The sequence below is a fragment of the Aptenodytes forsteri genome, unplaced genomic scaffold, assembly GCF_000699145.1.
Source record: "Aptenodytes forsteri isolate BGI_AS27 unplaced genomic scaffold, ASM69914v1 Scaffold116, whole genome shotgun sequence".
NCBI classification, from domain to species: domain Eukaryota; kingdom Metazoa; phylum Chordata; class Aves; order Sphenisciformes; family Spheniscidae; genus Aptenodytes; species Aptenodytes forsteri.
The window spans coordinates 120,110-134,822 of record NW_008795491.1 but is presented as its reverse complement, the minus strand read 5'-3'; the positions used below and the strand labels follow the sequence as shown (position 1 = coordinate 134,822).

The following is a 14,713-nucleotide window of genomic DNA, read 5'->3' as shown; positions in this document are numbered from 1 at the left end:
CCTGGAAACATTCCAGGTCAGGCTGGACGGGGCTCTGAGCAACCTGATCTAGTTGAAGATGTCCCTGCCCATGGCAGGGGGGTTGGACTGGATGACCTTTAGAGGTCCCTTCCAACCCAAACTATTCTATGATTCTATGATCTTCAGAATATGAATAAACTCTGCCAGACGTGACTGATCTTGGCAAACAAGTACATCGTGGTGAAGTGGCAGACAGTATGACCTCTTAAGATAATTTCCAAAGGAAATTGGTCAAAAACGATTACTCATAACCACTGAGTTTCCCATATTACTGCCTATAGGAGCTATGCTTTCATCCTAAATATCCTTGATACCAAAACCCTTAAGAGAAGACCTTAGCACAAACCACACTTTATACAAAGTTTAATTTATTTATTTTGAAATCTTGTAACACAGTAGCTGATTGTTTGATATAGAAATGTGCATGTTATCAGCCTATTATAATAACAAATTGTAAAAAGTGGCCAGAATGTGAACATTTTAAAACTGTGTAGGGAGAACACACAGTGCTATTTTAAAGAAACTTTTATAAGCACATTTACCACATGGATTGCAATGCTACGTATCTGTACATTGTTTACACCTTCCCAAATTTTTTCTGCAGTACTGCCATCCTACCAATTATTGCAATGCTACGTATCTGTACATTGTTTATACCTTCCCAAATTTTTTCTGCAGCTTATTTCTTCAAACTTCTCTCATTTGCTGTAAAACTAAATGGGTTTCGCTTAATTGAGCTTTTTTCTTTCCGTGAAATATTGATTTTTTTTCTCCCACAAGTAACATATCAATAGTAGATGAACATCAGTGATGTTCCAGCTGCTATAAATGAATCCTTCTTCACAAGGGTTCTCCAGTCCAGTAACTGGCAGTTAGTATTTCAGTCACTGCACCTGTAGCACGTAGGTATACAACACACAGTGACAAATTCCATAAACAACTATCATAGTTACATCAATACAGTGAACACCAAATCCTTCAAGAAAAGGGTGAAAAAGACAAAGTTGCATAGTAAAGCACCTAAAAGCTTCCATATGCCAAAACGAACGTTTCCCATGTAGTCTCAATTCACCCCCTTGCTGCTCACACTTTCTGAAAGCAAGACAAGATTTACATGAATGCATATTATTATATGACATTTAACTAAAATGGGCAGAATACTGAGAATTCCTGTAACACTTTCAAGAAAAATATTAATAAGTTCATTTACCTGCTCACTATTGCAAGACTGAAGAGACTAATTTATACTCTGGGAGAACAGAACGTAGGATAGGCGATGGCTAACCCTACAAGCCTCTCTTGCTGTGAACACATCATCAAAGACTCTTGCCATATGAACATGGTTATTTCAGATGTTCAGGGAGGACCAACAGTTGGACATTTTTAACTGGTTTGTGCTCAGAAATTACATATCAACTTCTTAATCTCCTGGTCTGGCAAGAAATAAGTGTCCTTTCTCTGTCTCTACTTGCTATCCTCCTGACAGAACTCTGAAGCTTTTCCTATGAAAGCTGGAAATACTAACCCTGCCAGCAGGCTGAGGCCCATGTTTCCTCGAAATATTCCTCATGGGGACCTAAGATGGTCCTCATTCTGCAGTACAGTGACAAAACTGGCAACCCTGATATTGCCCCAACTGGCAACCAAGATAAGGAAATGAGGAAGTACGTTCCAAAATAAAGTTGTCTCCTTTTGCTACTGGGAGTGAAAAGTGTCAGCTCCAGCTCTTCCCCATCCTCTAGTTCATGAAACCATTCTTCCCTCTCAGAGAGACACATTCCTTCCAGTCAGTAGCTATCTCACAGTCCTGAAAATTAACCAGTCCAGATGTAACAAAGAAAATAACTACAGAGATTCAAAGAAAAGAAAGAATTTTAAGGCTGGGATGTTAGCTAATATGAGCCAGGAAATTTAAAACGGAAATTGAAATTTCAGTCTAAGACAGACATTTTGGCAGAGATATTGCACGATTTTCTTTTGAGTATTGTCAGTCAAGATCCTCACTCCTGGACTACACCTTCACGGTACATTCCAAATATATACAACATGCGGAGATGCTCTGAAATTTGATGGTATTTGCATTTGGACTGACATCTTCTCGTAATATGTTTGACACTGAACACTTTAGTAACAAAGAACTGAGCCGATTTCAACCCAAGTCTTTTCCAAAGAATAACGGGCAGCTACACATGAATGAATAAGTGAACAGTTTGCTACAGCAATGAATGCCTCTGAAAACAGCAAGTTTGCAGGCACCAGATGGAAGAAGAACATTATTGCAATTCCTGCGTCCCATTGTGTAACAGCCAACAGAGCCGTTAACGCTTTCTGGTGATTTCTAAGCTTTTTAATGTGCTTTCCTTTGAAGGTGTTTTTTTGTGCCCTGTCAGTCTGCAAGCTAGGTTCAGCTGTCTGGGAAAGAAATTTTATTGGCAAGCTATCAAATATAGAAAAATACAAAATATAGATGGAAATAAATACTAGTAATCATATTACAAAAAATCACTAGATGGACACAAAGCTTATGTTACGAAGTATGACCTATTACCTACAGCACAAGTCTTTCGCCTCTTACAAGTCACAGCTTTCTCTCTTCTACATATACCAGAGCCATCTGCCTTTTTGCATCTTAGTGTATCACTTATCCCACAGAAATTTGTATCTCATGATCCCAAGGAGTTTTTACACTTTATTGTTTTCTTTTTCAAAAAGCAAACTTAAATCTTATTTAGCATATAACATTACGTCTTCCTCTAGAATTCAGAGCAAAATGGTAAAAGAATTCAAATTACTTATTTTCATTGCTACCACCACAGATCATCATGAGAAAGCTACCCACTGAGCAAAATACTCTCAGTTACAGACATCCGTTTATGCTAAGCAGTATAGTTTCCTATCCCCAAACATATATGAACATTTAGACAATGTTCCCTTTACTTGGAATGTGCTTTCAGTATCTTGTATACAGTGGAAGTGAGAGTGTCTCATTTAAATTGTTAATAAGCATGTCTAAGCAGTCTGAACTAGTCCCTGGCAAACCAGGGAAGAAAGATTACACAACATTAACAATCTGAATTCAAGTTAAAAGTACATGCTATGTATTAAAGATATATTGCCTTGCTCATTCAGGAAAACACCTGTATCTCATACAAATTCACAGAACCAAATTCATTTCTTCTGTAAACTAGAATAATAATTTTGAAATTGGGGCATTCATAATCACATTATTACCAGATTTTAACACTCTGCTTTGGTAGTATCACGTTGAGTACCAGTCCAGTATGAAAAAAAAGCCTTATTTTCATAGATACATTTTTAAAAGACATATACTCAACTCCTAAAAGGTAAGAAAGCAGTGTCTCCTCACTGTGTGTTTGTCTGTATGAGGAAAGGTAAGTTATTGTTATTGACAACAAAATATTTCATAACTCTAGAACATATTTTCCTGCAGCAGAAGTTCCCAAATCTCAATCAACTTCAATGCTATTTAGTTATATCTAGGAAGGAATAGACCTCAAAATCACACACTGATTACACAGTATAACTCTACAACGTTCTTGAGGAACACCGCATTCTGACCTCAGGAAGAAAGTTAAATCGCTCTCTTTACAATATTAACATAAAACCAGCCGTGATTGCTTTTTAATTAATGAGGCTAACAAGTAAGATTGGCAGTATAGAAAGATTTAGCATGCAAAAGAAAAGTATGGGATGGCATCTTTTTCCAGAGTAGGAAATAATAACTGTTCTTTGTAACAAAGGGGAGAAAAGGATTGTTTCATGTATCTTGAGAGTGACCCATGTGAACAGTTCAGTGACAATGATGGTGAGATGGTGTTGGGGAGGAAACAAAAGTCACAGTTAGACCTCACAGCTAAAAGGACAATAACAATGATTACGGTATCTTAAATTGGGTAAACAAACTGGAAGCTAGGATCACAATTGTGTGGCCTAACTTTGCAGTAACTAACGGCAATGACGAGCATGTTTAAAGATGGCATACTCTTCTTAACTGTCAAGATAATTTGCTGCTTACATTTCTGATACAGTTAAAGTTTCAGTGGTATAACTGAAGGTGGTATAACCTCAACATCCCCAGGGGAGGGAGTCAGGCCTGGCATTCCCCTGCTCCCCATCTCCCACACCACAGTCCTCTCTATTGTCTGCTGGACTGCAGTTCACACTGTGTAATTTAACACAGCAAAAGGGGCCATTACTTAAGAATCTTTTTAAGAGAAGTAAAATAATTTTCAGAAACAAACAGAACAAGCAATCTATAAGCTTTTCAACATTGGAATTTACCAAGCAGCAACATGTAGAAGCTTGGACATTTTGCCACTGCTCACTCTAAGGTCCTAACTCTGCAATATTCACTCCAAGCCAACATGACCTGTAAGTTGCAGGCGAATAATCCAAACACACTGAAAGATGAATCATGTAACGCTGCTACAGAATACAGGCAATTGGCCAAAATAAGAGTATTGCTCCAATACAGATGAGCATTGTCCCTAGAAAATTAAGAGCATAATACTGTACCAGTACAATTTAATTTAAAAGAAACAAAGGCAAGCATATATGCAAGACTGGCAACATGAAGTATTCTGAGATTCACCATAAAAAATAAAAATGCTAACAATTGACTAGATTGTGATTTTGTTTCCTTTGTGGTAAAACAGTATTGACAAATACTACAGTGTCATGTTTCTTGTTTGTGAGCTAATGTCATAAACATTTGAAAAATACAGTCTGGACAAAAAGACAATGCTCTGCCCAGAGTTAGGGCAGCGCATCACCAGACTGCCCCTGGAGCAGCCAAATGCTGAAATTACGATTAGGGTGTTGCAATCTCCCTCGGGACTCCCTCACCACTCTGGGAGGGAGCAAACTGATCTACACCTGGCACAGCATATACCGCCCAACGTGCTGGTGCAGCAATGCCACCCAGAGTGCTGGGAGCAAGGCTCATCCTTCTTCACTCCGTCCATCCCCACTTGCCACCATCACTAACTTACGACGTATGTATGGGCATAAACCAGAAGCATACTTTAAAACCCAGGCTTCCAAAATGCTACTCATGAGGCGGGCGGCTCTCTTACATCTCCATACCCTACACTGGCCAAACCAAAACATAATTCTGTATCAATTAATTTCAAAAGTATTTCCATTGCTCCAAAATCCCTTCCCTTTACCTTCCTGAGGCCAGGTAATGCCAAACACACATGACAAATTGTTTTTAGAAATGCAGGAATTTTAACGTGAATAAATATATTTAACATCAGTGTTAGTTTCAATGTACGTGCTTGGAGCATACTCCTTTTGCATTGTGCATATCTCCAATGATTAATCAATTCTGAACAACTACCACCAATACGTACCATGTGTTCTACTGAATCCTAAAGTGTATAGTCTTAATATGAAAACGCACACCATTTAGAGATAAAGCAAACAGAGAGAGTAAAATTCAGAGTGATGCATGTGGGTCTTTTATGCATTCTAGTGAGCTTTTAACCACATGACTGCCCCCATTTGAGTTGTACTGAGTAAAAACACTGTAGTGTACGGCCTCTTTCAACTCCTGAACAATCTAGTTTTGAAGGTTTAACTGGGGAAGCATTTGGCATCTACTTGCTCATACATGATGAAGACTCATTGTATCCTACTGATATGGTACCCCCAAAGTCTTCATTGCCATTATCCCCAAGTACAGCACTGCTTAGGAAATGCCACAGTGGTGCTACGTTACAACACACATTAGTTTTAATATATTAAATAATATAGTAGGATGCCACAGTATGGCCATACGTGCCACCATAAGCACTGTTGATAGGCCCATCACTTCAGTATCTCTTCCACCCACGGTAACTCCATTTGCATTTTTTTTGGAGGGAAAAAAAAGGGGGAGGGAACAATACATTGTAACAACAAACCACTGTATTGTGAACTTTTTTTTTTTTAATAGTAACAGACAAGAAATGTCTATTTTTATAACAGTTTTTCTTATTAAGACTACTACAGTAATATTTTTAAATTGAAAACAGAAAAACAGATTTTAATTTCTCATAAGTCCTTCCACTGATAAAATTGTAGAAGTTGGAACCTCTGGATGTTTTGCCCAGGTATCAAGGCATATCAAGCATGTGGCTATCACAACATTTGATTACAAAGTCACCAAGCCTTGTACAAAAAGACATTACCTTAGCAAAATGAGAGCGGAAACATACAGCTCAGGTAGGTAACTATCTGAATGTGTGGCCTACCTATCTCTGATACTTCTGTTGTATATGCAATTACACAGTTTTAAGGTAAATTAGTCAGCATTACTTTACAGGGCAAAGACAACTGCTGTTGAAGTCCACTCCGGCACCATTTTTTTAAATTATTTTTTACAATCTCGTAATAATGACTTAATTTATTAAAAAGGCACACATAAAAAAAAGACAGACTGTACATTTATGAAATTAAATCACACTTACAAATTATTTAACTAAATTTTAACCTGAAGAATTAAAACTTTAAAGACTTCAGTCTGGATTTTTTTTTTCTCTAGACATGCTAAAACCACCCATAAAAATTTTTCAAAACAACTTTCTAGATGCCATGAAAAAACAGACTAAATGGAAACAAAATAACACCACTTCTTTTTAATATCTATAATACAGGATCACCAGGCCAAATGAGGGAGCTTATAAATAATTTTGTCAGTGGTACTACTAGTCTCTGCAAGTTCAGATTCCGGGAAAACCATCTTCACTTACCACAGTCTCAATGTGGTAAGTGTGCTCCATAGGAAATGGAGGTTTATTTATTGCAGAAGGAAGACATTCTGCTGGGATTATGCCATGCCTTCAACCATGGTAACTCTAACTGAACTGTCACATCCAGTTACCAAATCTGAATTAGAGCATCTTTTTCTGTATTTGATGTAGCATTTATTTGCTAATATTAAGCGACAACTCTGGATACTAAGATAGCAGATAAAAAGTTGAAATCACTCTACGTTAACATCTAAACTAAAAAGAAATCACTTTTGGAGGTCATACAATGTACTTCTTCAGTTCTCCCAAAAGCTTCATAATTAGTTTATATCAATTATCAATTATAATTGATATAATTTCTAAGATTCGTGAAAACTTATTAAGCATATCCTACTGGGTGAAACAGAACAATAATCAAAGAATGTAAAACATAGAGAATTAAGATCAGAGTCCCACCACCCACAATGATAGTCAAGCCAACAGCATGTCATGAAAGCTGTTGAAAACTAAATGTAACTACTGTTAACAAGATTTGCCAGGATACCAAAGTGACACGCAGAAAATGATCTACAAAGGTCTGTGCGTGGGAGACAAAACCTTTTCATTATCTCCAGAACTTTACAGGAGCAGAAGCATTTAGCCTCTTCCATTAAGACTGAAACATCCCATCAGTGAAGGAGTCCAGAAGCACGACATATCTGAGACTCAAATGACTTCTGTCACTACAGCATTCTTCCTTTATTAAGGTTTCTCCAGCTCAAGGAAGGGGTGTAATGTCTACACCAAAGCTTCTTCCAGCCTTGATATTTCTAAACAATGTCACTCTTTTGCCAAGCCTTTCCATGTAGAACACAGTTCATAAAATCCACACCAGAATATTTTCTTGTGGTTTAATAACGGCTAATTCTATTTTCAGATTAATACATTTGTAAGCAAAATCACCAGCATCTTCACTGCATTTTGCAACACACTTTAGATCTCCTTAGAATAAGGGGTTTCTTGATTTTTTTTTTTTACAGGTTTCCATCAACAATTTGGGTTTCCTTTCTGTGACCTGGCATTTGAAAAGGTTTCTGGTACATATGCTAGACAACGAAGCATTAAGGCAATTTGGAAGATGGGGCCAAACACTGGCCTGGCTAACAGAGAATTACTGGGCATAAACATGTACTGTGGCCCAACGAAGGCTGACTAGCAACATTTTGGGCAGCAGCACCAAAGAGCAAGCTCACTCCCAGGAGACCTAGTGGAATTGGGATAGGAAGCCAAGAGTGATGAAAAGGGTCTGAGTAGATCCAAGACAAACTGAAATTAGAATACTTCCTTCCTATCACAGCTACCAAAGCTTCCCACATCATTTTTTCAAGGGAACATATTTTGGGTTGAATACAGATGCAGCATGATTTACTTCCCTTCTCAGAGCAACAGGGAAACTACAGAAAAGACTAGGGGTAAACTTACCTGTTTCTGAGCAACTGCACTGCTCTTAAACTCGGATCATTCATTACAAACTGATGTTTTAGGTGAGTATGTAATACTTGATTTTCTCCCTCTTTACTAAGGTCCTTTCGTTATTTTCTGCAGTGAGTGCTGGATTCCATCAAATGTATTTACATTTTTCTCTTTAAGTACTGTTTGCTGGGTTTTCAATTCACATTTTTTAACCATCCAACAAATACTGTGGTTATGCAAATGTTTACACTGAGTTCATCTTATTTACTTTTGCACAAAAAAGGGAGTTGTTCTTAATTCTAAAAATACTGGATTTGTTTAGAGAAAAAATGATTAATAATTACTAAGAATTGTAATTTTCTAGTTGTTATAAACTGAACAGCGCAGCTGAACAGCAAATCACATGGTATTATGAAGTTTAAGAAAGATGTCAGACTCATTCCCACATCCTCCATCAGGCAGATCTTCACTAACACTAATGAACATCTGCCAGCAAAGGTGGAGTCCACGTAAAAGTAAATACGTAACTTGTCTGCGAAGCTCAGTGCTCATTTTCCAAAGGCAACATCAGGTATTAACAGACCTTCAACATTCCCAACATGCCCACTGCTTCATAAAGTAGCAGTGGCTATAGCTTCAGAAATGGTTCCACACTGACTCACTTCTTCTGCAATACCCAGCAGAGCTGAGACAAACCACACACAGAGAATTATTACTCCCAAGTTATTGCTTCCCTTGAGCTATTTGAATAACAAACAAAAAGAATGCATAAAGTGAATCCAGATTTTCCTACTTTACTCTTTTAGACTATAAGCTCTTTGCGGCAGGAGGACTATCTTCATTTTGAATTTCGTACAGTATTTTTCACCTTATCAACAATTCACATAATAATGTATGTAATTGTTCTGTCATTGCTTAAAATGTGTCTACATAGCACTTAACAAAAGCTGGAGTTGGATACAGCTCATGGTAAATACTAAAGTCTAGAATGAAAGGCATTGTTTCAGTGCAGTTGGCTACCTGGGCTCACAATAAAGTAAATGAAATATGACTTTGTAGCATTTGAATAGTTTCAGTCATAGGGAGGAAAAAACATTCTGTTCACTGTGATTTACTCAGACTGGAAAAAAGAAGGATGATTGAAAAGGGGAAAAAAACCGCTCGCCTTCCCTGCACGCCCTGCCTGCAGAAGGATGATTGAAAAGGGGAAAAAAAACCCCACAAATATAGAAGAGTAAGATTCCAGTTTCAGTGGAAGCAGAAGCTACTGCCTCACACAGTCAAGATACCAGTGCCACAGTATCCCTCAAAACCAAGCCCAGGTTAAGTTCATCAAACTTACTACCTCCCACAGCTGGTCATCATTGCATTTAGTCTCAGTGAAGAGCTTGTGATGAACAACTTACGTGAATCTCATTTATAAATTTGGGTAATATAAGGTTGTCAATATAGAAATATTTGAAACATGTTTCCACATATAAAATAAGTTATACAAAAGAAGACACAATGCCATGTTCATTGAGACAGACCCTGACAGATCTCTTGGCAGGACAGATGTGATTTGGATCAAGACAGAATATACACTGAAGATTGTTGCTGAATTAGCCAGAACACAGTATGATGGTTACACAAGATTTATGCTGTCTGGAGAAAAGTATAGATGACACTCATCTGGCATGAAGTCAGGACAGCACAGAAAGACAAGAACTGATTCAATAAAAATTTAACCAGAGCAAAATTGCAACTTAAAAATTTTCAAATGGCACTGTGTGTTTGTATCAGTTCCTTGCTTTGCATCTCATGTTATTTTTATTCTATTGGAAGATACTCTAAAAGATTTATGATCTCTTCCGCTCATATCCTAGGGTCTGAGTCCAATCTTACTGGTTAGAAGGTTGTCCTCTACAAACTCAGTCAAAAGTTTGTTTATGGTTAGTGACAATGTCCTTAGTAGTTTCTGTTTACCAATCTGGGCGTTAAAACAAACATCTTCATTAAACTAAATCCACAGAAATCAGAGAATGGCATTCCAGAGGAACATTCTCAATCCTTTTCTAGCAAATGGAAAGACAGGGTCTGCATAAAACAGGATCCCCAGGCACCTGGTTAGACAAACAGCTTGACAACTCAGTTACTGCCAGTACAAAGAGAGAAACTTTCTTAAACTGCTCTAAGTAGATATTAGCATTTAAGCATACCTGTCTCCAGATACCTTGCCTTTATAGTGTCAGTGCACCTATGTGGGCATAAACCCTTTTTTATATTTACCTTCATCTAAGCTTGTGTTAAGGGTCATTTCAATATAAAGAATACAATCCAACTCATGACGCTTATACTGTACCCACTTAAAGCTGTGAGCCTTCAGCTCACAGCTCCCAATACCCTATACAGTCCTCATGCACGTTCATAAGGCAATTCCTCTACTGTCTAGAACAGCTCAGGAATTAGCAAGAGTGTGTCTGGAAACTAGCAGATATCAAAGGTTCACTGACATGCGAAAGGATAACAAGGAGACAGTCTGAATTCTGCAGGCTTGCCGATGAGCTGAAGAAACCATCAATTAACTATTATGTGCATGGCAGAAGCCTTCAAGTTCCAGAAAATGGAAAACCTGCTTCATACTAGATAACATGCCAACTTGCTGCAGTACAGCACAGTGGTTCCCAAACCTGTTCTTAGTTTCTGCTGTATTCCTGCTGGTCCTATAGAGCAGGCTGCCTCCCATTACAGCAATTTACTGACAATCAGCTGATCCTTAGTATCGCACAATACCTGCAATACAGGAACCTCTGTGCAAGTGAGAAGTTCCAACAAGAGCTGGAATACAGCAACTTGCACCACCGTCCCCCTGAAAAGGGGTGGTACTTTGGCATACTAGCATGTGCAGATCCATTACATGTACTGTGACTGCCAGTTCTGACTCCCAGTATCACAAAGGCCACAGCGTTCCACCGCACAAGCATGCCAGTCTCAATGTAAGGATTTCAATCAAAGCTTAAGCCAATGTCAGTTGCTTCAACGGTTTATCCTTAAATCCTTTTTTCTTTTTTTTTTTTTTGAGTTGCTACTTTACAAAATACAGTCCTCAGCTAAGTATAAGCTTTACTGTCAAAGTGAAATCTCAGCCTAGTGAAGTCACCAGCAACAATTACTACTGCTTTTAATGAGCTCACATCCGTATTTTGTTGTATGAGATTCACATGACAAAATGCAGACACCTACCATCAAGCTTCCCTTGATCATCAGTGAAGAAAAATGGACACTTTTAGACTCATCTTCTCCTAGAGAAGACACCTAAAATAGGTTGACTGATTTATACCCAAAAATGTTTTTTTACCTCCTCAGGCTGAAACAAAGATTTAAGTGACAAGCTCTATATTGCAGATATCTAAAATAAGCAGAAAGAAACCCACACAGAATTTTATTCTTGGTTTTCAGATGAAAACACAACTTGTGTAAATGAAACCAAGCATACCACGTAATACAGACTGCTCTGTAGAAAAGACCACAATACATAGTTATTCATCACTCCTTCACCAGGAAGGCTCCAAATATTTAGATACCAGACAATGAGACGGAAAGTTGGAAACGTTAACTGTCCATATGACCAATGAGCTGAAATAAACTTTTCAAATAATTTGATCAGGTTCCCTGGAGATCTCGTAAGATTAGCACATTTTTGATACTGTAATAACTGATAATTGATTTTCTATTTGAATAAAGTTACTTCAGCTATTCTGTGTATTTTCTGCACTGTATCACCATACTTCAGTATCTCTTCACAGATTTAAAAAAAAACAGAACAGTAATAATTTTGCTTCTCTGCAGTTTCAACGTCCTAATTGTACTCTTTGCTACAACAGGATATACTCACTGATTTATTCAGCATCATCTCTTCCCTGATGCACCTTTGGTTCAACTACCTAAATAGGAGTTATATCTTCATTATGGATAACTTTCCTGTATTTCCCTCAGCTTCAAGAATTTGTCTTCTTATTTTCCTCCTAATTTTCACCTTGCCTGCCAAAACTAACGTTCTATTTGTAATCTCTGAACTGGATTCCCAGGAACAGGAGAGGAAAATCTTGTGGCCTCTTATGCCCTGTCATATACCATAGCACATTTTATCCCTTGTCTTTTTGTCAACACTGTTTTTTCCTAACCATGGATATTGATTACTCAGACCTTAATTTCCCAATTTTTCCTTTCTTGCTGTTCCTAGTTAATTATCTTACATAAAACTATGCCTCGTATCTCCTACCACGCCTTGAAGAAGATGATCAGGCTACTGGCAGATGGAAATATCTCAGTAAGACACAAATAGTAAAGATACAATATAGATAAATCTAGATCACAACAGTAATTCTGAAACTGAAAATTGTGAAATATGCAACTATCAGAGAATGGCCACAATTTTTCCAAAGTAAATTAAAATTATTATCTAGAGCTCCTTTAGACTTCAAATATATAAAAATAAAATTTATAAATTTTCTAAGGAAAAAAATGCTAAATATTGAAGGCATATAACCAGTGGAAAACTTTCCAAGTTCTACCAAGACCACAACTTTTGCTGAACTCTATTCATCAGAATGTATTTCAATAACATTGAAAGATAATGTAGTAACTCTATAATACCATGTGATTTATGGGTGCAACATGTATTTTTACAAAAACAAAACCTATTTAAATAACAGACTGTTAGAACAGTGCAACAGGACTCTCGTATTCAACATCTGTGGAAAAGAACATGCATCTTATACCCGCACTGCTGTGCTTGAGCACATTTATCCCCTCTACAGTCACCGTTTCTATCTTTCCCTTAGTGTTAAATATATAGTTTTACTTTGTGTATCCATAGCGAATTTCATTTTCCAACTTATTGGTGTGCTTCTCCCATTTTCTAGATTAAGTAACTTTAACAGCCTGATTACCTTTCAGTTCAATGAAGAATATAAATTTGACATAATCTCTATTACGCAGTGAACATTTTGGAGAAGAAACTCAATTTTTTTCTTATGCATAACCTCATCTCTTATAACCTACATAATTTTCTAAGACCTTTCTCTTGCTTCACTCATCTTTACTGCCACTACACAACATGAACAAAGGCTCCTTCTCAAAGAGAATCAGCTAATGTTCAAGGTCCCTTTCAACCTAGACATTTCTAGGATTCAAAACACAGAAATCTTGCACAATATTTCAAGAGGTAATTATTAATATTAGTATCTTGATAAACCATAGAGTTTGGCCTGGAATCGTATTTCTGTATATTAAAGACTGTTTATTATATTTCAGTATATTGAGAACTCTGTTTCAGTATGTTACAGGCTCTGAAGCCTTTTTTGTGTTGTGACACTTTTTCTATAGCTGATACTTCTTTCCAGAAGGACTCAATGACTTTTTACAAGATGTTCTTTTAAAATATGCTCTGTAATGAAGACTTGATTCATTATAAAAAGTCACAATCATGAAAAGCAATTTTGAATATAAACAGTAATCTGTTCTTACAAGTCAGAATTGAAGTATACAAACACTGCTGTAGTGACAAATAAGTAACAACCTCTGAAGCACTGATACTAGCCTTCATTTTAGGAAATACTAGAATTTAAATTAAAGGAAAACTTAAAATGCTTCAGCTACGCTTCAGATGACTTACATACTACGCTTATAATTGGTACTTATCAAACAAAAGCAAGATAATGATTCTAAAGATTATATGGATTCCAATTCGTATCAAAGCTGGTGTATCAACAATGGGGTTGGGTTGTAAAATTTTTTTTTTTTTTTTTTTTTTTTTAGTGGCTTGAACGAGTCATCGTATTGGTAAAAGAACCACATCTTGTTTCCAGCTTACTTGTGTCATTTGAACCCTAGCTGTTCCTCATGGCACTCTAAGGCACCAAAGTGCTGCTTTAGTCCAGTCCTGAACTTGCACTGACCAGCCAAACAGAATGTGGAGATCAGACTTCTCCCTGCCAGTAAAAGTCATCTTTCATCTAGCCAGCCATCTGCTTTCACAAAATTTTTAAGAACCAAGTACTTTTTGATATCTACCCCTCTTTAAAATACAGCTGAAACCTGTGAGTGAACTCAAAAATCAGTAGAAATGACTACATCACAGACTAACGGACAGCATGATTGTTTTAAGTGCCATTTCCTTCAGAAACCAGGCCAAAAGAATATTAATTTCAGACCCTGTACTGGAGTCTCTGTGGAAAAAAAAATAAAAATCAGTGTGCTGATGAAAAAAGAAAAGGAATTGTTGCAGAAAAAGGTAACTGGAAAATATACCATGTCCATCTATTCAATAATTTATAATATATAGAATACATTGTTTTCAGTCAATTATAATCCAAGATTTCTTTTCATATTTATGCTAACAACATAACAAGGGAGTGAATTTCTACTGTTTATATCTCGATCAGTGAATAATCTGGAGGTCTAATGCAGAATCAAACAAGAAAATAATTATTCAGATCAGTTCA

The 14,713-nt window shown here is 37.0% G+C and overlaps 1 protein-coding gene across 1 annotated transcript in view; it reads right to left on the bottom strand.

The window, feature by feature from the left end:
- The window catches only part of ATG10 (autophagy related 10), an 87,173-nt gene that overhangs the window by 66,377 nt on the left and 6,083 nt on the right, over positions 1–14,713 (bottom strand). The window lies entirely within an intron of this gene.